The following is a 26,860-nucleotide window of genomic DNA, read 5'->3' on the forward strand; positions in this document are numbered from 1 at the left end:
AATAAAAAAAAGAAAATGGAAAGTTATCCCCTATTTTTAGATAGGCAGAACCAGTATTGCCACAATGGCCCTACTTCCAAAGTTTATATATAGATTTAATGCAATACCAATCAAAATAACAATGACATTTCTCACAGAACTAGAGAAAACAATCCTAAAATTAATGCTGAATCGGGAAAGATGCAGATTAGCAAAAACAATCCTAAACAACAAGAGCAAAACAAGAGGCATCATCATCATGGATATCAAGTTATATTACAAAGTTATAGTGATAAAACAGTATGGTATTCACAAAATAACAGACACGTGGATCAGTTGAACAAAACAGAAGAGGCAGAAAAATCCCCAGACAGATTCAGCTATCTGACTTTTAACAAAGGAGCCAAAAATGTATGATGGAAGATAGCCTGTTTATTTTATTGCATTTTTCATTTTTGGCACTGGGGATCAAACTCAGGACCTTGCACTTACAAGGAAGGTGGCAGAACCATTGAGCTAAATCCCTGACCCAAGATAGCCTCTTTAACAAAAGATACTGAGAAAAATGGCCTTCCATGTGCAGAAGGTTGAATCTAGACTTATATATCACCATGTACTAAACCATTTGTTTTAAGGGAGGTAAAAGTTCATCATTCTTCAAAGCAGTCCACTCAGAAGGAAGCAAAAGGACACTTGAATTTATTCAAATATATTATTTATTTATGAGAGCCAGGCATCTAGCAAAGTACAGTCTGTAAGCCATTCTCGGCACAACTTCTCTTTGTGAATAAAGTTTCATTGAAAAAAGTCATAGCCATGCATTTATGTATTGGCTATGGTTATTCACACACTACAATGATAGAGTCAAGTAGTTGAGAGAAACCATGTAGCTTGAAAAGCCTAAAATATTTACTCACTATCTGGCTCTTTATAGAAAAAATTTACTGATTTTTGCTATGTAGTCTTTTATAGATGGATCCAGTCTGAAATAGTATTCATTTGGTGATCCTCGTAAGAAAAGAATGCATTATTTCTTTCAGTAAATAGCAATATGTCTTCATAATTATAATCTGTAACTTTTATTGAGGGCTTACTCTTTTCCAGATATTTTTCTCACAGGCAGACAATATATATTCAGGAGTTGATATTGTCTGTAATCTAATTATATAGATGAGAAAATTGAGGTTTAGAGAACTTAACTACCTCACTATATTCATAAGAGGTGCTAAAAGATTTAATGAATGTTCAAAGTCATGCAGTTATGGTGGAGCCAAAATTTAAACCTGAAATTCTTTTTTAGTCTATTATATACATAACATTGTTTTCATAAATATGCAGTTTTTTTGGCATTATATGCATTTATACTTCTGTGCTACCATCACTACTCTCTACCCAACATTTTTATATCATTCCCAACAAAAACTCTTATTGAACAATAACTCCTTTTCTCTTCACCCAATCCTTGATAACCTTTACTGTACTTTGTATCCATATCAGTTTACCAATACTGAAAACCTATACAAGTAGGGCATGGTATTGTTTCACTGTGTCTCAGTTATTTGAGTATGAATAATGTCTTTAAGATCTATATATGTTGCAACACATATTAAAATGTTGTTGATTTTTATGGCTGAATATTCCATCATATGTATTACAAGTCAATTATTTAGAGCTCTGTCAATGGATATTTAGGTTGTTTCTATCCTTAGCTATTATAAACATTTCTATACAAATATCTGTCAAAATACCTGTTTTCAGTTCTTTTGAATATATAGCTAGCAGTGAAATTGTGGGATCATATGATAATTCTGTGTTTAACCTTTTGACAAAAGCTTTTCACAGTGATTACCCTATTTTACCTTCCTACCTGCAATTAAGGTGAGTTAAAATTTGTCCACATTCTCACCCATACTTATTTTCAGTTTCTTTATCCATGGTGAGGGATGGGTAAAGTGGCATCTCATTGCAGTTTTGATTTCTGTTTTCCTGATGTTAAACCTATTTTCATGTACTATAACAAATTTTATACCTGCCTTGGAAAAATGTCTATTTAAGGCCTTTATCCAGTTTAACCAGTTTTTGTTCATGATGGTGAATTTTAGTTTTCTATATTCAAATGTTTTAATTTTTTTTCTTTCCTTGCTTGTACTTTTGGTATCAGATCCATGAAGTTGTTGCCAAATCCAATATCATGAAGATTTCCCAAGTGTTTTCTTATTCTAGTTTATAGTTTTAGCTTTTAAATTTAGATCTCTGGCACATTTTGAGTTAATTTTGGATATAGTGCAATGCCCAATTTAATTTTTTATGCAGATATCCAGTGTTTCCTTCATTTGTTGAAAAGACTAACCTTTTCCTTTGTACTGGTCTTGGCACCCTCATTAAAAACTAATTGGCCATAAAAATGATGGTTTATTTCTGGTCTTTATGATCTATTGGACTATATGTCTTTTCTGATGCCGTTTATAGTGATTTAATTACTTCAGCTTAGTAGAAAATTTACTAGTCCGGAGTTGTGAGCCCTCTGCCTTTGTTGTTTCTCAAGATTTTACTGGTTATTCGGGATCCCTTGAAATTTTATGTGAGTTTGAGGATCAGCTGTTTTATTTCTGCAAAAAGCATTCTTCATCTTTTCATAGTGATTGCACTAAATGTGTAAATTACTTTGGATACTATTTTCATCTTAACAATGATAAGTCTTCCTATCCATGAACATGTGTGTCTTATTCTTTGCATATTCATTAATTTCCTTCAGCAATTTCTTTGAAATTTTTATTAGGATTTGTCCCAGGGATGCAAGGATGGTTCAACATACACAAATGTAATATATTATATTAACATATAGAAATGTAATATACTATATTAACAGAGCCAAGAACAAAAACCATATGATCATGCAGCAAAGCCATTTGACAAAATCCAACACAGTGTAAAAGCAGGCATCCTTATTTTGGTCCTGATCATAGAGTGGTTTCTAGCTTTTCACCATTGACTATGGTGTTACTTGTTATTCTTTGTGATATTCTATATGATATTGAGGAATTCAAATATTTAGATTCATGTCTCATTTCATTCTTTCATTTTAGGATTTTCACAATACATGTGCACATTTCCTTTATAGAGGCCCAGAGATCTCTTAGGCTCTGTTAACTTTCCATTATTCTCTCTTCCTTTCTGTTTCTTAGATTTATAATTTCAAGTGTTCTGAATTCAGACTTGCTGATTATTTCTTCTGATCATTTGAATCTATATTTGAACCCCCCAGGTGATTTTACATTTGAGTTACATTAATTTCCAGTTCCATAATTTAATTTTGGTTGTTTTGTGAACTTTAAAAAAATGATATTCTTATTTTGTTTGTTCAGCAATTTATTGTTTTTGTCCATGTCATTTCTTAGCTCTTTCAGCATTTTAATAGTTGTTTTGAAGCCGTTGTGTAGTAACTTCCACATCTAGGCTTCCTCAGGTATGTTATCTTTTGATTAATTGTGTTCTTTTGAATGATTCATTTTTTATGACTTTGTATTGTGGATAACTGTTCATTAACCTTATAAAATATGAATGGAAATCAGATGACTTTACCAAGGATTTGAGGTTATTATTATTTTTAATTGTAGGATATGTGTGTTGTAGATCAGCCTACTATAAAAACTTAAAGTCTCTATTTAGTGTGCCTGCAGTTTTCCTTTCATATGCTTGGTGGTTTTCTAAATTTCCCCGTATATGTGGTTACTTTTCTTTATTTCAGTACATATTTTGCTAGTGTACATTAATTATACAGAATAGTGGGCTTGGCTTGGCATATTCATATATGCATACAACATCCTTTATTTATTTTTATCTTCCATGACTCCTCTTCCCTCCCTCATCCCATGGTCCCATTCCTCTTCTGTAACAGCCTCCTTTCTAATTTCCTGAAATAACCAGTTAAGATTACTTTTTAGGTTCGGCCAGGCATGGTGACACCTGCCTGTAATCCCAGCACTCGGGAGGCTGAGACAGGAGGATCACTGTGAGTTCGAGACCAGCCAGGGCTACACAGTGAGTTCCAGGTCAGTCTCAACTACATAGTGAGACCCTATCTCAAAAAACCAAAAAAAAAATACTTTTTCGGTTCCATATATGAGAGAGAACATGTGATATTAGACATTCTGAGTCTAGCTTATTTTGTTTAACATAATTTCCAATTACATCCATTTTCCTGCAAAAGACATAACTTCATACTTTGTGGCTGAATAATATTAATAATGTTTTGTGTCAGCCAGCTTTCCTGTAGCTGGGACCAAATACTTGACACGCACAGCTTAAATTAGGTGAGATTTATCTGGCTAATAGATTCCGATGATTGTCTGGTTCCAATACTGGGACATCATGGTAGAAGAGAATGGTAGAATCAAGCTGCTCAGTTCAAGGTAACCAGAAGTCAGAGCAGGGGAATAGTACCAGAGAGAAAGATCTGAGGAATAAGAATACACCCTCAAGGCCATGCTCCCATGATCCACCTAGACATACCCAGAAGTGGTTTTACCAATTTCTTGAGAGGCTTCCAAGCCAACCAACTTGACAATCCACCTTACCATCACATCTTTCCCCTTATAACCTTGATAGCCAAACATATCTACTGTGTATATACCACATTTTCTTTATCCATTAGTATGCTGATGCACCTAGGCTGTTTCCACTGCTTAGCTATTTTAAATTACTCTTCAATAAACATGATTTTGTAGGTATACATATATAATATGCTGAACTTCAATTCTCTAAGGAATATACTAAGAGATGATGTGACAGTTAAACTGGACCATCAACTTGATTGTCTGGAGCACTTCCTGAAGTATTACTAAACATGTCTTGAGTTTGTCTGGATGATTCATTGGGGCATCACCCTGAAGTCTATATCTTGTCCCTGTCCCCTATGCTTTGATGCACTTTTCAATCCACTCTGCTTTCCCATCAACATGGAGTGAGGAGCTTTGTTCCCCCACACTATTCTACCATGTTGTTCCTGTCTTGGAGTCAGCAAAACCTGTACTAAATCCTCTAAAACTGTAAGCCAAGTAAAGTCCTCCTCTTTTAAATTACAGGTGTCAGATAGTTCATCCAGTGATGGGAAAGCTGAGCAATTCAAGTGGTTTACATTGATCAAATGGTAGCTCTGTTTTAGTTTTTGAAGAACATCCATAGTGATTCCAACAGTGGCTATACTTATTTAGATTCCCACGAACAGGATAATAGGATTCTTTTTCCCTTAATCATTGTCAGAATTGAGGATAGTCTTTCTGATTGGGGTAAGATGGAATGCCAGTGTAGTTTTGACCTATCCTTTGTCGGTCTTTCTGTCTGTCTGTATATCTATCTATCTATCATCTATCTACCTATCATGGTGCCTCATTTTATGAATTTATGATTTGTGGGAAGATAGCTGCTTTTGTATGTGTGTGGGGAAGATAGCCATTCCATGGTCATGACTGTCACTTGATGTGAAGTTTGCAAACAGAAGTAATTGTGAACTGAAGTACTAATATGTACATTTATATTTCTCTTTTTAGAGAAGTGTTTAATTCATTTGCTCATTTATTGATTGTCTTACTTGATTTCTTCTGAAGTTAGAGTTCTAGATATTAGTCCTCTATCAGAAGAGTATCTGACAAAGAGTTTCTTCCATTTTGCAGGGATTACTTTATTCTGTTGATTGATTCTTTTGTTTTACAGAAGCTTTATAATTTGTTGTAGTATCAATTTTTACTATTGATATAATTTTCTGAGACGTATTGAAGAAATCTTTGCCTTTACCTATATGATTTCATGTGTTTATCCTATGTTTTCTTCTAGCAGCTTCAATATTTCAGATCCTATTGCTAGACCTTTGATCAATTTTGAGTTATTTTTATACAGAGTGTGATACAGGGGTATAGCTTGAATCTTCTACATATGAACATTCATTTTTTTCTACCACCATTTGAAGAGACATTGTCTTTTTTCCAACATGTGTTGTTGATCCTTTTGTCAAAAAGTACATGACTGAATGTGACTGGGCTTGTTTCTCTTTCCTCTATTCTATTCCTTTGTTCTATGTATCTATTTTGGTGATGGAACTCTGCTGTGTTATTATGCTGTTTTTATTACTATGGGTTTGCAGCATATTTTTAATTTGGGTATTATAGTAACTCTAGCATTTCTCTTTTTGTTGAGTATCTCTTCTAGGTATTTTCTGATTTCATATGAATTTTAGGTTTGTTTCTTTGGTTTTCTGAAGAATGTCTCTGATATTTTGCTGTGGATTGCATTGAATATGTATATAACTTTCAGCAATATGTCCATTTTATTATTTTTTATTTTTTTGGTACTGGGTGTTGAACTCAGGTCCTCGCACTTGCGAGGCCAGCGGCAGAACCACTGAGCTAAGTGCCCTGCCCAATATGGCCATTTTAGCTAATTAGTTCTGCCAACCCATGAATGTGGAGGGAAGGAGTGTCCTTTCATCTTCCAGTATCTTCTTCTATTTAGTTTTTTCAGTGTTAAAGTAATTTTCATTGTAGTGGTCGTTTCCTTAATTTGTTAGGCTTATTCCTAAGGTTTTTCAAATTGAGGCTATTGTGAATAAAATGGTTTTTCTCATTGCCTTTTGAGCTGGTCATTATTGATATATAGAAAAGCTATTGATTTTTGTAGATTGATTTTGTATCTTTCCCTTTGCTGAATTTTTAAAAGTTAAAAGCTTTTAGTGTCTTTTTAACATAAAGATCCCTATCTGCAAATAGAGATAATTTGACTTGTTTTTGTTTGTATACCTTTTATTTCTCTCTCTTTCCTAATTGTTTTGGCTAAAGTTTCAAGTACTGTGTTGAACAAGAGAAGTAAGAGTGGACAGATTTACCTTATTTCTGATTTTAGAAGAAATTCTTTTGATTGATTTTCTCATGAAGTATGACTGTAGTTTTGTGATTTATATCTTTTATTTTATTGAAAGTTAGATTCTTCTATACTTAGATTCTTAATGTTCATTTTAACATCAAGGCATATTAAATTTTACCAAAAGCTTTTTCTGCATCTCTTGAAATGATCATTTATCTTTATCTTTTATAATATTTCCATGATTTATTATATTTATTGATTTATATGTGTTGAACCATCCTTGAAACTCTGTAGTGAAACCAACTTAGTCAAACTGTATTACCTTTTAATGGGTTATTTTATTCTCATTGCAAGAATCTTATTGGGTATTTTTCCATTTATGTTTATAGAGGTGATGGTATGTAGATTTCTTTTATGTTTGAGGACTTACCCAGTTTTGTTATCTTTCCCTTTCTATTTTATGGAATAATTTAAGGAGCATTGTTTTTGTTTATTAATTTCTTAATTTTTCTTTGTTTCTGTATGATTGTAATAATTTATCTACTATATATTTAAGCCCCGAGGTTCTATCTTCAGTTTGATCATCCTACGTGTTATGCATTACATTGGCTTTGTTATTTGGCATATTGAGCTTTGTGTTTCCATGATTTTTTTTATTAAAGATTGAAAACATACATGAAAACAAGAAATAAAGATACTAAATAAAAATTTCAAATATACATATATATGACAGCAAAAAAGGATATGAAATAAACAAAAATTTATGCAACACAGACTGATAATCCAAATACGTTATTAATTTGATATGATCTTCAAACATTATATGTTTTTTCTCATTTTCTTTTCATATATTTTTGAAATAATGTGTTTACCAATAAAACAAAGTTACATATTATAGTTGAAAAACTCTCCTCAAAATTTTATGATTTATAAACTCCTTGGTTTTATTAATTTGATAAATATCATATGCTTGTTGGTTGCATCACTTACATTTTCTAACAAAACTTCCCACAGAAAAGAAATATACTTATATTTGAAATCCAAAAACAACTAAAAGAGTTCACATTTTTAAGATCAGATTTTTCTGTTTCTTTTTTATTACATCCCCTACTTATTTTTATTATATTTTATAAGCATAAATGATAGAATTTAACACCAATATGTAATATTCTTCCCAAACAAATGACTATGAATTAAATCAAGCATCTAATATAGAGAAATCATAAGGTTGCCAGAGAAACTATCGATATGCCAGATGTGCAAAATCCTACCACATTCATGATCATGTTTCTCATTTAACAGTGCACACATATGTGTAAAAACATACCCCCCACACATATACACAATGCATAGTTTCTACAATGCACTCTATACTTTGGTATAATAAAACAGTGCAGTGATGTGTGGAATGTTTCTGATTTGTGTGATTTGAGAGAAACAAATATCATCTTTGAGGCAGTTGGAAAATATGTAATATGTACCTGATACTGAATGATATTTATGATTTATTATCCACTTATTTAAGTATAGTTATGATAAAATCTACTTAAAATTAATATTTGTTATCAGTAGAAAATAGGTACAAAAATATATTGATAAAATAACAAAATTTGTCTTAACAAATTTCCAACCAAACAAGTGGTAGAGGCAGAAAAGGAAGTTTGCAGAAGGCAGAGATGAGAGAGGAGAATGACGGATAGACCTTAATACTTTTCATACCACTCATATATACAGATTTCATCAATTCTTGAATAAAAAAGCAAAGAAAATGAGAACCAAAGTAACTCATCAATTTATCACCATATAAAGACAAAGATTAATATGTTGATAAATTTTAAAAATATGAAATGTAAAGCCGAAATTTAGCTCAGTAGTGGTACACCTGCCTAGTCAGAGCAGTGGGCTGAGTTTAATCCTCAGCACAAGGGAAAGAAAAAGAGAAAAGAAAAAAAAAAGAAAAGAGAAAAGGAGCATATGTGCTTTCTAACATACTCAATATGAAAATGAATTGTTATCTCTTCCTCTTGAATTGTTCCCTACACAAGGATGTAGTGGCCTTCTTTGTCTCTTTTAAGCAGTTTAGGTTTGAAATTTACTTTGTGAATAAGATTGCTACCCCTGCCTTTTTCTGTTCCATGATTTTTGTTTGGCTGTTTTTTCAAATCTGTTAATTAAAAATATTCTTTCACATCCTTAATTGTCTTCCTTATTTCATTCAGTTGTTTATTTTGTATCCTCTTTGTTTGTTGATCATTTTATAATCATTCTCTTGAATTTTTTTGTCTGCTATTTCATCCCCTTCATTATCATTTGGATCAGGCACTATGGAAGTATTGACCTTTTAAAGAGTCACCTTGGCTTGGCTTTGCATATTTCCTAGGTTTCTAGGTTGAGATTTATATATCAATTGGGATGGTATTCTCATAAGCTTTTATGTGTGTAGCCATTCTTAGGGGGCAAATTTCTTTTGAAAATGTGGCTTAGGGTGTCTGTTTTGTAGTGTTGTGTTTAATACTGCTTGGAATTTGCTATTTATTTTCTCTGTGGCTTTAAAAAATGTTTTGATTTGTGATTAGTGGAAACTGAGACTGAGTACACTGTGTCAGAGCCTGAGTGACATGATTTCTTTGTAAATCTTACAAGAGTTGGGTTTCTCTTGAATCAGGAGTACATGAGTTGGGGAGTGTGCTGATGTGGATCCTCTGTGGGTCCTTCTCTAGTTTTGTTATTGTAGGTACAGTTTGAAATATTATGCACCTTGTGCTGGCATTCTTTATATAGGTGTGTCAATAAAATATTGTTTATCTCTGATGTTACTATGGGGATACATGTCCAGGAGCAAGACTTCTGTCCTCTCACCATGCTTACTTATGGGCTGGTGCCTTTTATTTTATTGTTTAGGTTGAAGTATCCATCAAGGATTGAGTGGGACTAGATTGTGTTTGAAATAAATAAGGTGCAATTTCTCGCAGTTGGTTTGGGGGTATAGGTCAGTGGTACAGTACCCTCCCAACATGCTTGTAGTGCCTGGCTTTGTCGCCAGACAGGATCCAAGAAGGTTCCCAAGGCTGAGATAAGGAACTAAATCCACCCTAACCATAGAATATGTTTACAGGTTTGCTGACTGTCATGGAAAAATAATATTTAGGACTAGTCAGTAAGAGGCACTGGAAAGATTTTATTCAGTAGAAATACAAAGGTACAAACTCATAGAAATAGAGTACAGCTTTTTGAGGGAGAAAGAGAGAGAAACATTATTTTTGGAAGTGGAAAGGTTTATGCTTCTGTTCAGAGAGTGGAAGCCTTGGGAAAAGGTGGCCCACCCCGTAGAAGGTACTGGCCCATATTACAGGTATGAGGCCAGTTTTTTTCAGATGGATAATTTAATCATTCTTTGGATTCTCACAACCTGTTCCTATTCTTTACTTTCTCACTTACGCCAATATATGTATTTTTAGTATCCCTGAAGCATTTGGAGAATGATGGGTCTGAAATGCAAGGAGCCTAGATTTAACAAAGGAACGGTGCTGTGGATTGTACTGGGTAATTTTGACTGGGTCTAGAAATTTGTAGTCTTCTTAAAAGTACAATTTTTAGTTAGAATTTCCTTGTCTCTTTTCTTTTTATTTATTTTTCTATCTTACCTCAGCTTGATCCCCAATACTGTTCAGAGGAAAGATAAAAACAGTGGCAATCCCCACATGTAAACAAACCCAATCTAACAATGCAAAAATTGAAAAAAAAAACATAATCACAGCACCATAAGAAGAATAATATGAAGGAATATAATATACAATACACAAACTTTAAGGATCAATAAAACAAAGCATAACAAAACAAATTGATAATATAAAAGAAAAAAGGGAAAATAGCCAAAATAATATATAAAAGAGGGAGAAAAAGAGAAGTAAATAAGAAGAAAGATGTAAGAAAAATAGGAAACCTGGGGAAGAGAAGGAAAGAAGTAGTAAGAAAAAACAAAGGAGAAAGCAGAAGAAAAAAAGAACAAAGTAAACTGTGTAAAAAAATTGAAAAACAAAAAATATGGATTATTGGACATAAAGTAGAGGGAGAAAAAGGTATGAAATACAGACCAAAAACAACAAGCAGAAACTGAAAATCCTGCTTTGAGATTCCTTCTGTTTATGGAACTTGGCTTGAATATTCAGGGTCAATTCTGTTTGCTTCCTCTCAGTTTGTGACAGGCTGGTTAGGGAAGTTTACATTGTGTGTGGCATACTGTTTCTCACTGGAGAATCTGAGATAACATTGGCTGCACCCTGGGATATAGTTCCTGGGGACAGCTTTTGTGTGTGCACCTGGGGTCATGGAAGTCCACTGAGTAGCAGCCAGGGGCCCTTGTCTCCAACCCAACCTCTGCAGTATCCGAAGCATGTGAGAAAAGTGCACATCTGTTCCATCTCCTCTGTCTGGATGCCTATCGGCATAGTAAATGACCAAGGAGCTGGCAGGAGCTTTTTCACTGCTGTGGGCTTGACAGCTTCAGGACCATGAGGGCAAGTGTTTAGCCTCTCCTGAGGGCCTCAGTCTGCATGGCCAGTGGCATCTTTTGTGTTTAGACCACAGTCCTTTTCAGTGCTTGTACCTTTATGCAGAACACTTTATTTCAGTGTGTGTGCCTTTATACAGAGTGTTTTAAAATTTCTGTACCTTAGTGGCTGTAAGCTTTCCCAGGGGAGCACAATCCTCATCCTAGATGAGTTTATACAGTGCACCTGTGGGACATGGCAAGTGGCCAAATGGCAGCCTGGCTGTAAATTCTGAGATGCCTCAGAGGGTGGGGGAACAATTAAGCCACTAAGATCTGCACTGGAGAAGTGGCCAAGAGGACAGAGTGCTCTGTAATCATCGTTCTCAAATGCACATTGTTCTCCAGAACACTGCGCTCATTTCTAGTTACCGAGGGCATGGCCATCTGCGCTCTCCACTCCCCTCTCTGTCATAGCTTATGCTCCCTGCTGCTAAAATGTTCCAATGAGATCCTGTGTGATCTCTATTCCTCTCAGCCAAGATTGACTCTTGTGGCTTTCTTCAGGACATCCAGCGCAGTACGGTGTTCACTGGGAAACCAAATTGTGATCATTTTAAGTCTTCTATTGCCAGGGGAATTAGTGCCTAATAATAGGACTCCTGGCTTCTGGGTATAACCCTCTGAAAGTTTTCAAATTCCAGTGTCAGGTGGTTGTGCAGGTGGACTCACTTTCAGACCTAATTTCCTAGCTGGAAAAAAGCTTGTACAGACTATGGCTTTCCCCACTTACAGAAGCACCAGCAAGCTTAAAATAATCTGGGGATGCTAGAATTGGCCACTTACCTTATGCTTGTGGCTTTGTGATCACTGCCTCCAAGCTAGGAAACTAAGGTTGAAGTTAGGAATTATTCCTCACTATCCTTCTCTGCATTGCTCTTACTGATTTCCATTTTATTGTTTCCTTTCACTTGTTTGCTGGTTCCCAGGACTCTTTCTCACTTTCTTCACATGAAAAATAGTTTCTCCATTGTTAGGTTGAATCTTCTCCATTGCTGAGTTATACAAAATTCGATTTCATTGCAACATTTTCCCCTGGATCACTGTGCCTCTTGAAAACTGCTTCACCAAGTGTGGTTTAAAATATTGGTGTCAGCTTCTGTTACCAGTACCTCAGCAATCAAAGTGTAACCCCCAATGAGAACAGGCAACCCCAGTATTTAGAGAACTAGGTCCTTCTTGCCTATATTAGCACAAAGAAACCACTCCAGAAATTCAGGTTTCCGCCCTACAGCTATCTCCATGTAGCCTGGGCAGGGTGGGGTGCGGGACATTGGTAGCTGCTATCATGCTGATGGCCTAAATAAATTGAACTGCAAATGGTCAGGCAAGCTCTCCCTTGGAAGCCATACATGTTCAGACAGCCTCTAGATTTTCAAAATAGTAACTTGAAATTCTTGTTAGTATAAATGTTGCCCAGTTGGAGGGAGGGATTACTTGTTCTTTATATTTTACTATGTTCCCCAAGGTTACTCTCCAGGCATCTTTTTTTTTTTTCTATACCAGGATTAAAGTCAGGTCCTTCTAAATGCTAGGCAAGTTTTCTACCACTGAGGTGCCTCCTCATCCATCTATATTTGTTTATCTTTAAGACAGGTTTTACTAAGTTTCCCAGGCTTGCCTCCAACTTGTAATCCTTTTGCCTCAACTGGGATTTGAGTAACTGGGTTTACAGGTGTGCAGTACTGTGCTACTCCAAAGGCAGACTTCCTGACTGCTGGCATCTATTTTTTCCTCTTTTCTTTCCTTTTCAGTATATATTTATTATACTTATTATTTTCAAAATATAAAATATATATCCTCATGTTAAAATATTAAAAATTAATGTAGGAAGTAACTTTATTCCACCAAAATGAAAGTTTGTGAAAATTCACATATATATTAATATCCTGACAATTTTAAACAATGGAATGACACTGAATACACTTTTTAGTTACATCCCATATCTAATTTTATAGCACACCTTAGACATCATTGCAGATCAAGTCATGGGAATTTTGTATTTTAGAGTGACAATTATGTGACTGGATGCTATAATACTTTTTGTCTTTAATTGTATAGTTTTTATGGATAGTAGTACATCTGCAGAGTTATATTGCCATCACAATAATTGTCTTAGTCTGTTTCCTACTACTATGACTAAGTATCATGGGCTGGTTGATTTATGTAAACCAGAGATGTATTTCTTACAGTTCTGTAGGCTAGGCAGTCTAAGATCCAGGGACTGACAGGTGATGAGGGCTTTCTTGTTGCTTCCACACGTGGTAGAAGTTAGAAGGCAAGAAAAAAATAAATCAAGTACATTTTATAGTGACATGAATCCTTTCTACCCTAATGAGCTATATATCTTCTGTTAGGTATCGCTTCTTAATTCTGTTAAGTATTAAGTTTCCAACATATAAACTTTGGGGGACACATAATTTTATAACACTGTCATCATCCCCCTAGGAACCCGATATGCACAAGCATTCACTTTCCTTTTTGTCCATTTTTTTTTTTAGCCCAATCAAGCTCTAATTTATTTCCCTTCCCCATGGACCAATTCTGGCCACTGTATCAAAATACAATCATATGACACATAGTTTTTGATGAATCATTACTTTTTTATAGAATATTGTTTTTGTTGTTGTTGTTTTTTTGATACCAGGGATTGAACTCGGGTCTTTGCGCTTGCAAGGCAGGCCACTGAACCGCTGAGCTTAAATCCCCTGCCCCTAGAATATTGTTTTTAATGGTACATATTAGTGATACAGAATAATGAGATTTAATTTGGTAAACTGATACATTCCTATCTATACTATGATTATTTTTATTATCCACATTACCCTCCTTTCCCATTCTTCTCTCTTCTTTTTCTCCATCTTTAAAAGTCTGACTTTCTAGTTTCTTGTCATCTTTATTTATTTATTTTTACATTGATTATATAAGACAAATTTCAATAGTTAACTTGCAAAGACTAACTTATTTTGCTTAACATGATGTTCTCCTTTTGCACCCATTTTCCTACACAATTCATGATTTTATTCTTCATGCTTACCATAATATATTTTAATTTTTATTGATCCGTATTTGTGGTACCAATGTTTACATTCGCTGTGGGGAGTTGGTACATGTGCACAGTGTATCTTAATTCCTTGTTCATCCCTTTGCGTTTCCTCCTTCCCCCTGAATAATACATTTTAAATAATCACATTTTAGTTATCCATTCATCTGTTGACAGGCTTCTAGGCCATTTTTACAGCTTAGCTGTTGTGAACTGTGTCACTACAAACATGGTTATGCATGTATCATTATGGTATGCTGTCTTTAATACATTAAAGAATACATCGATGAGTGTCACAACTGGGTCAAATGGTATGTGTATTAGGTTTCTGAGGAATCTACATACTTATTTCAATAGCAGTTGTACTAGTTTATATTCACACCAACATTGTAAAATGGTTTCTTTTTTCCCCACATCTTCATCAGCATTCATTATTTTCTGTAGTCATGATAGCCAGTTGAACTGGAGCAAAATAAAATCTCAGTGTAATTATAATTTGCTTTTCCCTAATGGCAAAGTTGTGGAACATTTTTAATTTATTCATTGGCTACTTCTTCTTTTGAGAATTCTCTGTTTAATTCATATGCCCAGTTATTGATTACTTTCTTTTTTTTGCTGTAAAAATTTTTTGCGTTCTTAATTTACTCTTCATATGAACCTTCCATCAGAAAAGTAGCCAACAAAAGGATTTCCTTCCATTATATATGCTGTCTTTTCTCTATGTTGATTGTTTTCTTTGCTGTGAAGAAGCTTTTTAAAAATTGATACATTCCCATTTGTTGATTCTTATTATTATTTCCAGTGCTTTTGGGTTCCTCTTCAAAAAGTTTTTGCCTGTGGCTATGGCTTCCAGAATTTTTCTGAAGTTTTTCTCCAGCAGTTTCAAAGTTTCCGGTCTCATATTTATGTCTTTGATCCAATTTGATTATATTCTAGAACAGGAAGAGAGATAAGGGCCTATTCTCAATCTTCTGATTGTAGATATCCCATTTACTCAGCACTGTCACAGGCTGTCTTTTTTCCAGTGTGTTTTTTACCCCCTTTTTCAGAAATCAGATGGCTGGGGGGCTTGCATTTCTTCAAATTCTTTCTTTTGATAATATGTCTCATCAATTTGACAGAATATTCTTCTACTCAGTTTTCTTTTGTTTTATTCCATTGATGTACATGTATATTTTTTGTACCAGTACCATGTTTTTTACATTTTTAAAATGCCTTTATAGTGTAATTTGAAATCAGATATTTATGATGCCTCCAGAATTGCTCTTTTTCTTAGACTGCTTTTGATATTCTGGATCTTTTGTGCTTCCATATGAATTTTAGGATTATTTTTCTGGATTTATGAAGATTTTTGTTAGAATTTTAATAGGGACTGCATTGAATCTGTAGATTGCTTTTGTACCGATCAGCTTTTCCATTGCTGGCCACAATACCTCACACCTGCAATTTGAAGGAGGAAAGGTTGACTTTGGCTCAGATTTTCAGGGGATTCTGTACATTGTCATCTGGCCCCAAAGCAGAAATTTCATGCTGGAAGGATGTTGTAGAGCAAAGATGGTGGCCAGAAAGCAGACTAGGAGACTAGTGTCAGAGAGGAAGGGGTGAGGCACCAGACATAGACAGCAAGGCTAAAACTCCATGATCCACTCAGACATACCCAGAAGTATGATTCACCATTTCTGGGTAGATTCCAAAACAAACCAAGATGTCACTCCACCTTACCTGCTGCCACTTTGGATAATATGACTATTTAGACAATATTAGCTACAGGTTTAAATACAAGACAGTTTTCTGGTTTTTTTGTACCAGGGATCAAACTCCAGTCCTTGCGCTTAGGAGGAAGGCAGAGGCACCACTGAGCTAAATCCCTGGTCCCAAGGTCTTTCCATTTTCTAAAGACCTCTTTAATCTCTTCAGTGTCATATAATTTTCATTGTAGAGGTCTTTTACCTCTTTAGTTATGTTGATTCGTAGGGTTTTTTTTTAAAGCTATTGTAAATGGGATTGTTTTCCTAATTTATTTCTTAATGGGTTTATTATTGGTGTATAGGAAAGCAATTGATTTTGTATGTGTGTGTGTGTGTTTTTTTTTTTGATCCTGATATTTTGTTGAATTTGTCAGAGTTAAAAAAATTCTGGTGGAGTTTTTGATTCTCCTACCTAAAGGCTCATATTACCTACAAATAGGGATAATTGGCTTTTTCCTTTCTTATTTATATCCCTTTTCATTTCTTTCTCTTGTCTAATTGCCCCAGCTAAAATTTCAAGTAGCACATTCAACAGGAATAGTTGGAGTGAACAGCTTTGTCTTATTCCTGATTTAGAAGAAATGCTTTCAGTTTTTCCCCATTCAATATGATGCTACCTGTGTTTGTCATATATGGCCTTTATGAATTTGACAGTTCTTCAGTTTTCTTCAGAGATTTTTTGAAGCAAAACATTTATTGATACATCTAAGATATACATAATGATAACATTCATCATAGAAAATTTGTACCTGTACATGATATATCTTGCTGCTTCTTTTTTTCCCATTCCCCTTCCCTCCATCCCACCCCTCTTTTCCTCATTATTTGCAATAGTTTTGTTTCCATTTTCCTCCTATTATCTTTTCTTTCTTATTCCTTCTTTTAATGAGGTAAGCTCTATTTTGCAAAACATTTATTGGTACCTTTTAGATATACATAATGATAACATTCATCATAGGGAATATGTACCTGTATAAGATATGTCTTGCTTTTTCCCCCACTTGTTCATCTCTTTGACCCCTCTTCCTCTCCTTATTTTCCTTTTATTCTATCTTTTTTCCCCTTCTTTTTTTTCTCCTCCTCCCTCCCTAGTTCCCCTTCTCATTTTAACATTTTCTTCCCATTTCCCAATGTCTGTTCTACACTTTGGTCCTTATTTCCACTTTTGGTTTCTCACACCAGAGAAACAATGAGGTATTTAAACACGTGTGTCCTATATATTTTATATATATATATCAAGTCATCAGTTAATGGGCATTTGGGCAGTTTCAAGGTTTAGCTATTAAAAATTGTGCCACTGTAAATAAAGATGTGCATATATCCCTGTGGTACAATGCTTTTAACCTTTTTGGGAAGATACCAAGAGAGGGAATAGCTAGGTCAAATGCAACCTCTGGTTTTAAGTTTTTGAGGAGTCTCCACACTGATTTCCACAATGGTTTCACTAGCCTACACTCCCACCAACAGTGGAGAAGGGTTTCTTTTCCCCCACAACCCCACCAGCATGTTATTGGTTGATTTCTTGATGGCAGCCATTCTTTCTGGAGTAAGATGGAATCTTAGCTTTGTTTTAATTTGCATCTCTCAAATGACCAGTGAGGTTGAACATTTTTTCACATATTTATTTGCTGTTTCTACTTGTGCATCTGAGAAGTGTCTATATATTTCAGATCCCCATTTTTGGATTGGGTTTTTTTAATTTGGTGGGGTCTAATTTTTTGAGTTCTTTATATATTCTAGATAGTAGTCCTTTGAAGAAGAGCTGGCAAAATTTTTCTCTCACATTGTGTGTTGTCTCTTCACTGTGTTAGTGGTTTCTCTTGCAGTGCCAAAGCTTTTTAATGAGTTACCAGTTTTTTATTCTTTGTGATAGTTCCTATATGATCAGGGTTTTGTTCTTAAAGTTTTTGACTATCATTGTCTCTGAGAGCTCTACCTATTCTATCTTCTAGCAGATTTAGTGTTTTTGTTTTAATATTTAGATCTTTGATCCATTTCAATTTTAGTTTAGTGCGTGGTGGAAGATATAGATCTAGTTTTAATCTTCAACAAGTGGAAAGACAGTTTTTCCAGTTCCATTCCTTAAAGAGGCTATAAAGTCCTCTACATTGAAAACTACAATACTCTGAAAAAGGAGATAGAAGATGTTATCAAAAATGGAAAAATATCCCTTTTTCTTGGGCAGAAAGAACCAATATAGTGAAAAAGACCATAGATCTGAAATTGTTGTACAGATTTATGCAATCCAAATTAAAATCCTTCAGGGTTTTTAACATGAAAGGATATTGAATTTTGTTAAAAGTTTTTTCTGTTTCTCTTGAGTTGACCATGAGGTTTTTTTCTTGCTTTTATTTTTATAGTACATTATATTTATTGATTTACATATATTAAACCATCTTTGAAACCATGGGATTAAACTGGTCATAGCATAGGATCTTGTTATGTTTGCAAGAATTTTATTAAGGGCTTTTATAGCTATCTTTTTGAGGGATGTTGTTCTCTTTTTCTGTTGTTGTCATTGAATCCTGATCCAGTTTTGGTATCAGGATAATGCTGCTTTGTAGAAAGAATTTGAAGCATCCCTTCACTTTTATTGCCATGAATCTTTTGAGTATAACTGGTGTTAGGTCTTTAAACACTCAGTAAAATTCAGCAATGAGTCCATTGGGTCTTTTCAATCTCATTGCTTGCTATTAGCCTACAGATTTTTATATCTTCCTGATTGAAATTTTGTAGGTTATATGTATCAAGGAATTTATTTTTTTTGCATTTTCCAATCCATTGTTATGTATGCTTTTGAAATATTTTAATAACCCTCTAGATTTGTAGTAACTTCTGTTTTAAATTAATTATTTATCTCTGTTTTTATTAACTTGGGTTTTTTCTCTCTTTTGGCAGTGTAGCTAAAGTTTTTTCAATATTCTTTATTTTTTCTGGGAACCAATTCTTAGATTCATTGATCCTTTGTATTTTTTTGTCTCTATTTTAACTGTCCACTGTGATCTTTATTATTTCTTTCATACTCCTGGGTTTGTGTGTTTCTTAATTGTTTTTTGGGACTTTAGCTTATGTATTTGGATTGCTATGATTTTCTGTAGGCACTCATAGCTATATACTTCCCTATCAGAACTGCTTATATTATGTGGCAAAGATTTTGATACGTTGTGTTTTCATTATAATTTGATATGAGGAATTTTAAAATTTCTCTTTTGGTATCTTCAATGACCCAATGCTCATTTTAAAATGTGTTATTTAATCTTTTTGTTTTTGTGCAGTTTCTGTGGTTTCTTTGCTGTTGATTTCAAGCTTTATTCCATTGTAATCTGGTAGGATGAATAAGATTTTTTTTGGTATTCATTAATGTTTGCTTTATAGCCTAAAATATAGTCTATTTTGGCAAATCTGTGGGCTGCTGAAAAGAAAATGTACTCTTTTGTTGGATTCAACTCTGAAGAGATTTGTTAAGCAAATTTGATCTATAGAGTAGTTTAAATCTGAAGTTTCTTTGATGAATTTTTTGGGTTAGTTGACCTATATATTTGTGTATTGAAATTTCTATGATTGTATTGGGGTCTATCTCACCCTTTATATCTAGTACTATTTGTTTAATAGAACTGGGGGCCCTAACTGTTGTTGCATACATATTTATAGTTATTATTATTTTTGTTTATTTATTAAGTTTACCAATATCAAGTGACCTTTGTCTCTTCTGACTTATTAGAGTTTGAAATCTGCATTGTTGAATATAAGTAAAGCTGTACTGCTTGCCTTCAGGCTCCAGCTCTTTGGAGTACCATTCTGCTGATTTGTACATTTTAATTGGAGAAGTAAGACCATTTGCATTAGGGATAGCTTTTGAAATGTATGTAACAATTCCTGTTATTTTGTTGTTTTCTGGTATGTGATTCATTCTTGATTTTTATTTATTTATCTGCTGTCCCAATGAGATTCACCATTTTCTTTTTTTATGTGGATGTAATTATGTTGTTCTTCTGTGTTTAAACTTCTTTTAAGTACTTCATGGAATTCTGTTGTAGTGATAATATTTTTTTGGGATATGTCCATCTAGTTTGGAAAAGACTCCTTTTAGTTCTTAAATTACAGCATTCTAAGTCCACTGATGCTTATAGTTTATGTTGAGAAATTGTCGATTTTTCTGTTGGTTTTGTCATTGTAAATGCTTTGATGTTTTTCTCTAAGTGCTTTTAATAGATTTGTTTTTGTTCTGAGATTTTGGAAATTTGACTAAAATATTGTCATGGAGAGGTTTTTCTCCGCTAATATCTCTTTGGGGTTCTGAATGTCTCCAATACCTGAGTGCTTATTTCCTTCTTCAGAGTTTAGAAATTTTCTGTTGTAATATCAGTGAATAGATTTTCTATGCCATTAATCTTTATTTTATGCTTCTCCTTGAGGCAAATGAGTTTTAAATTTGACCATTTAGAGTTATCTAAAAGCTCTTACATAACCTCATCTCTTATTTTTTCATTATTACTGTCCAAATGTGTTCAAGTATTAATATTCATTTTTCTGATTAATCTTTCCTACAGCAGAGATTTTTCAGTCGACTATCTAAGGATTTCATTTCCAAGATTTGTGTTTAGCTCTTTTTCCAAACCTTTATCTCTTCAGTAAAGTGGTCTTTCATATCCTATATTGTCTTCTTAATTCATTCAACTGTTTATTGGAATGTTCTTTGAGCTTATCAATCATTGTAATAATTCATTCATTCAGCTCCTTATTTTTATCTTGCTTGATCTCATTTGTCATATTATCTAGTAGTTTTAAAAATTCTTTGCTTGGAATTGTATCTTTTCTTTATCTATATGATCACTTTTGTGGACTTATGCATTTTTGATGACACTGCATTCCCTTGTTTTCTTATGTTTTTTTTTTGTTTTTGTGTTGAAGTTGCAGATCATTTGGAATGGATATTTGTATGACTCTTGTGTGGAAATCTTTTTGGTGAGTCTATTTTTCTCTGTGATGTGCTCTTAACTATGATTGTGTTACAGTGTGAAAGTACCCTAGTACTTTCAAAGTACTATGCAAAGTATTAGGTTCAATTCCTAGCACTGCTTTTCAAGGAGAGAATAACTACATGTAATATGAGCATCCATCTAAACACCAACTACATAGCAACAGATAATATAAAACTTGTTTAGAAAGTTCTTTATTATTGAGTTAACCTAGGAAATTAAGTGAGAGCTATAATGTAAGATAGGTGAAGAAAATCATTAAATAGGTTTTATGCTAATGTTTATATATAAGAAAAGAATGGGAAAAGAAGAGAGATTGGAAAAGTATGACAGGATAAAAAAGAATCAAGAGAAGGAATAGTAATATAAATGGAAAATGAGAGAAAATATAGAAAGATTGAATTCTATTAGTGAAGTAACAGAAACATGAAGTTAGGAAACCCTATGAAAAAACCCTCGGTATAAGAGAATATGACCAAACAAGTTAGAACAGTTTAGAAGCAAAAGCAATAACTAACATTTGTACATACTTACATACACCCCCCCATACACAAATCGAGCAAGAAAACAAAGAAAGAAAGAAGAAAACAAATCTGATATTCTTTCTTGTGATGGTATTTATACTGAAGAAAATATTTTCCCTCTAGACTTGTTTTACATTGCCTGATTAAAAGGAAATATGAAAATCTTGTTTTTTTTAATATTCTTCACTTCTTTCCAAGTGGGATAAGCCATTTAAGTCAGTCTGGAGGATAAGCTACACACCTTTGTGGTTATAGATGAATATTTAGACACGTTTACCAGTGATGGTACTGGCTGACACCTGCCAACTCAATCTCATTTGTATTTGAGAATGAGAGTACTGGAGAAACCCTGGCTGTTCAATAAATCTCTCACTCACATGGTCAGTGAGAAGATCCATATTGTGGGCCAAAGCTCTATGGATTACTAGAGTGTCTTAGTTATATTTCTTGTTGCTGAGACAAACTATATGACACCCAAAATTAAAAGGGAAAATGTTTATTTAGCTCACACGTTGTAGAGGCTTTAGTCCATAATCAGCTGTCTTTAAGGAAGGGTAGCACATGGCAGAAAAATTCCTATTACCTAGTGATATCATGGTAATCATATTAAAACACAGCATATTATTCCAATGGTTGTGGTGATGCTGACGTAAATAAACCTACTGCTCTGCCTGGTCTACAAAAGTACATGGAGGGCAGGAGATGTAGCTTAGTGACCCAATGCTTGACTGTCATGTTCAGGGCCTTGGTGTGATCCCCAACACCCCCCCAGTAGCATGTATAGCATGTAATACTGGTAATACACAGTTATATCACTAGTTTGTTTATTTGCTATACTGTGTTTTAATTGTTATTTTAAAGCATATACCTTCTACTTATAAAAAATTTTAGCTTTAAAAAAGCCTCAGGCAGGCCCTTCAGCAAATTTTCCAAAAGAAGACATTGCTACTATAGGAGATGACAGCTCCATGCATTTATTTGCCCCTGAAGACCTTCCAGAGGAATGATATGTGGAGGAGGAAGGCAGTGATATTGAGGATCTTGACCCTGTTTTAGGTCTAGCTAGCTTAATATGTGTGTTTGTGTATGGTTTGTAACAAAGTTTAAAAGTAAATAAAATAATGTTAAAATCAGAAACCAGAAAATGCTAATAAAATAGGAATATTTTATACACTTTGGCAAAGTTTTCAAGCTAATTTTTATAAAAGTTAAAAAATTAAAAGTTTATAAAATAAAAAAGTTAAAGTATCCAAGTTTATTATTGAAGAAATCATTTTCTAATGAATCTAGTGTAACCTAAGTGTAGAGTAGTTATAAAATTTGCAGAACTGTACATTAATGTTCTGTGTTTTCTCATTTACTCTCCACTTATTCACTGGCTCACCCAGAGCAACTTATGTCCTGCAAGCTCCATTCATAATAAGTGCCCTATACAGAGGTATCATTTTAATCTTTTAAAATCATATATTAATGTACTTTTATGTCTGTATATTTTAGATGTACAAATATTATCGTGTTACAATTGACTACAGTATTCAGTAAACTAACATGTTGTACAGGTTGGTAGCCTAGGAGCAATAGGCTATGTCATATTAACCTAAATGTGTAGAAGGCTATACATTCTAGGTTTATGCAAGTGCACTCTATGATGTTTACATAAGGACAAAATTGACTTACAACACTTTTCTCAGACCATATCCTCATTATTAAATGCTGCTTGACTAATTGTCTGGCTTCATAGTGAATGCACATATGTGTTAGATTCACAAGATTAATATGCATATGACAAAAAATAAATAAAAATGCATATTTGGCATTTATCATCTTTTACCTCATTTTATAGCCATATGTGTATCCTATATCTTGTGTCTGAACTTTGAATGTTGAAGCCACAAGAGTTATCATTTTTTCATACTAAGACATAGCGTGCACAGAATGTGTTCAGTATATTTTGGTGGAAGTATCCAGTGAACTATAATTCAGTGTTTCAAGTAAACACTTAGGAATCATCTCTGAGACCTTGCTTTTGTACCCTTCATTTCCACTTCATCAACAAAATTGCTTGTTATAACTGTATATATATTCAGCATCTACTCTTTTTCATTTTGATTTTTATAATCCTAGACCAAGGCACCATCATCCCTAACCTTGACTTCTTCAGTAGCCTTATAATTAATTTTCTCCTTTTCATTCTTGTTTATAATCTTTTCATGATAGCTAGAACTATCTTTTAAATGTTTGCATCAGATGTTTTGCTGTCTTGCTCAAAATTTTCTAATAACTTCCTCATATATTTAGGACTCCTTACCGTGACTTGAACATTGGCCATCTCTCTCAATTCATCTCTTACTGCTTTTCATCCCTTACATTCCAGCCACATTATCATTCTTTCACTTTTGAACCATAAGTAGTTCATTGCATGTGAAGACTTTGATGCTATAGTTCCTTCTGCCTGGGATGATGTTCTGTAGATATTCATATGACAGACAGGCAGTAGCTCAAGCATCACTTCTGACCCCCCCAATCTAAATTAGCCATGCCAATTAAATCTCTTTTACTGTATCCTACCTTTTGTCTCTTGATATTTATCATTATTTTATATATATTATTTTTCATTATTGGTTCATTTGTTCCTTACCTGTGTCCCTTTTCACTGAAATGTAATCTTCATGACAGCAGGAACTTTATTCATCTCATTCAGTGGTACTCTAAGTTACAGCAAAAGCTTTTTGATTAAAGACCTTGCTTGTTTCTGTGGCTGACAGAAAGTTCTTGATGATAGTGGCACCAACAATCCAAATGATTATATACATGAATTTGCAAATAAAGATGACAGAAATTTCCTAGATTAAATAGATGACTGCTTAGTGAACTAGCATTCATTGAAATTTTCTTATATCATAGCCAATGTCATTGATTGAGATCATTAGGAAACAGAATCTGAGATGACATTTAAACTCTTAAGATGTTTATTTTGGAGGACCCTTGGGTTCAACACCTTTTGGATGGAGAGGAAGGAATCAAGAATGGGCAGAGGGAAAAGTAGAGCTGCAAACTCAACTGTAAACTTGCCAACCCCGTAGGAAAACCTGGAGCTAAAAATGACCTTCATAATTTTCCTGAGTTTGGCCAGAGTGACCTTGACTAAATAAATCACTGGACATGGCCTGTCCCAAGAAGATCTCAACTTTGGACATAGTGTTTCTCTGTAGTTGAGAAAATCTCTGAAGGGGATAGCAGCTGGAGGATGTCTCCAGTGACTGGAACAAGTTTTTTATTGGAGGAAGATCTGAGCAGGACAACACAGTGTTCATCACAGTCTACCCACAGTACTGCCCAAATTCAATTCTCCCACCTTTTAAGTTGCATATCTCCAAGGATTCTGTGAACCTGTCTTCCTGGGATTAAACTTAGAAAACTAGGGTTAGTGGGGAAAATTATAGATCCCACAACAATACTATACTCCTGTACTAATTATTTTCTTTCTTCATTATCAATTTTAGATTCCACTCAAACTCCATAAGCATTTCTGCTGCTCTTGGTTGCTTATCTGGTGATCCAGAACTTCCTCCCAAAGAGGAGTGCATTTGGTAGATTCCCAGTGTATTCACCATTTCTGTATTCCTGTGTGTGTGTGTGTGTGTGTGTGTGTGTGTGTGTGTATGTGTATTCTTTTTGAGCACTCTAGAGCTTTTAAATTTTTTTGTTTGTTTGTTTTTTGAGACAGGGTCTCACTATGTAGTTGAGACTGACCTGGAACTCACTATGTAGCCCAGGCTGGTCTTGAACTCACAGCGATCCTCCTGCCTCAGCCTCCCGAGTGCTGGGATTGCAGATGTGCGCCACCACGCCCGGCTAGAGCTTTTAAATCTTTAAAACTTATTTATTAGTACTACATATTTATCATACATATTGATGACATCATCATAGGAAATTTGAACCTGTACATAATACATCTTATTTCTTCTTTTTTCTCCATCCCTCTCCCCTTTCTAAATCAGGATGAAGTGCCTCAGTTCTTAGCTCAATCCATTCTTGTCCTTTATTGGGCAGAGGAAAATCACTTCAAAGTAGTTTCTTCTCAATATGGTAACAGGTGCAGTATTTGGAATTGAAAACCTAAATGTGCCATTGAAACAAATTGAAAGTTGATGAATTTTTTATAGAAATGTTTTCAGGTGTTGAAAGAAAACTGCCTATGGCCCCTTTCCCAGCATACTATGGCAAGAAGAAAATATCCAAAGTCTCAACTAGTATTTTCAAAACCTGTAAAGTTCAATTTAAGGCTTTACTTAAACTTGTAACTTAAAGTGAAAGACCTCAAAGAGACTATCGCTTAACATGATTTTAAATTTTTAAGCGTTTACTACATTTGGTCTCTGATAATATTTTGCTATTTGAAAATTATGTCTGTTTTTTTCATAAAAATTTCCATCTCTATTTAGAAATCAATAAGTGTGTAGTCTTTTGGGGATTTATGGAAAGCTCTTTCACTTGGTTTCTCAGTGCCAGCATTATCAGGAGCTTAAGTTCAGCCACAAGGTAATTAATCAGCAAGTTTTTGTTGTTAATAACCAAAAGGAAAGGTAGGCCCAGTGAAAGACTCAGAGGTCACCGTAAGGCAGAATGTATCAAATCATATATGCATTGTCTTTGTGTAGGGCCCATGTTTTCCGAGCCTCTCCAAGGAAGACTAGGTAGTAGTATGTCTCTCATACCAAACTCAACACACCTTACCTTATTAGACATTGGTTACCTGGATTTCAGAATTCCTGGTTCATATTATTCTTATACCCATTGTTCTCTTATACCCATTAATTCCCTTTCCATCAATAATAGTACCTACAAGTATTGAGTGCTTCTTGTGACCTAGATGCTTTGCCAAATTTTTATATGTATTAACTCATTTAATCATCACAGCAACTTTATAAGGTAGGTAACAATATTATCTTCATTTTACAGATGTGTCAACTGTAGTATAGAGCGGGTACATAACTTACTTAGGATCATTTATTCACTCACCACTGCACACTTTCTTTTTTTTTCATATTTACAGTGCCTGCATCTTACAGTTATCTTTGGGAAGTGGGTGCATGTATGTCCTATAGCTTGTTTCTTTCTTTCTTTTTTTTTTCAGCTTTCTTGAGTTTATTGGTACATTTTAGGGATACTGCAGTTACATT

This window comes from Fukomys damarensis, unplaced genomic scaffold (assembly GCF_012274545.1).
Source record: "Fukomys damarensis isolate Sample0158 unplaced genomic scaffold, DMR_v1.0_HiC HiC_scaffold_39, whole genome shotgun sequence".
NCBI lineage: Eukaryota > Metazoa > Chordata > Mammalia > Rodentia > Bathyergidae > Fukomys > Fukomys damarensis.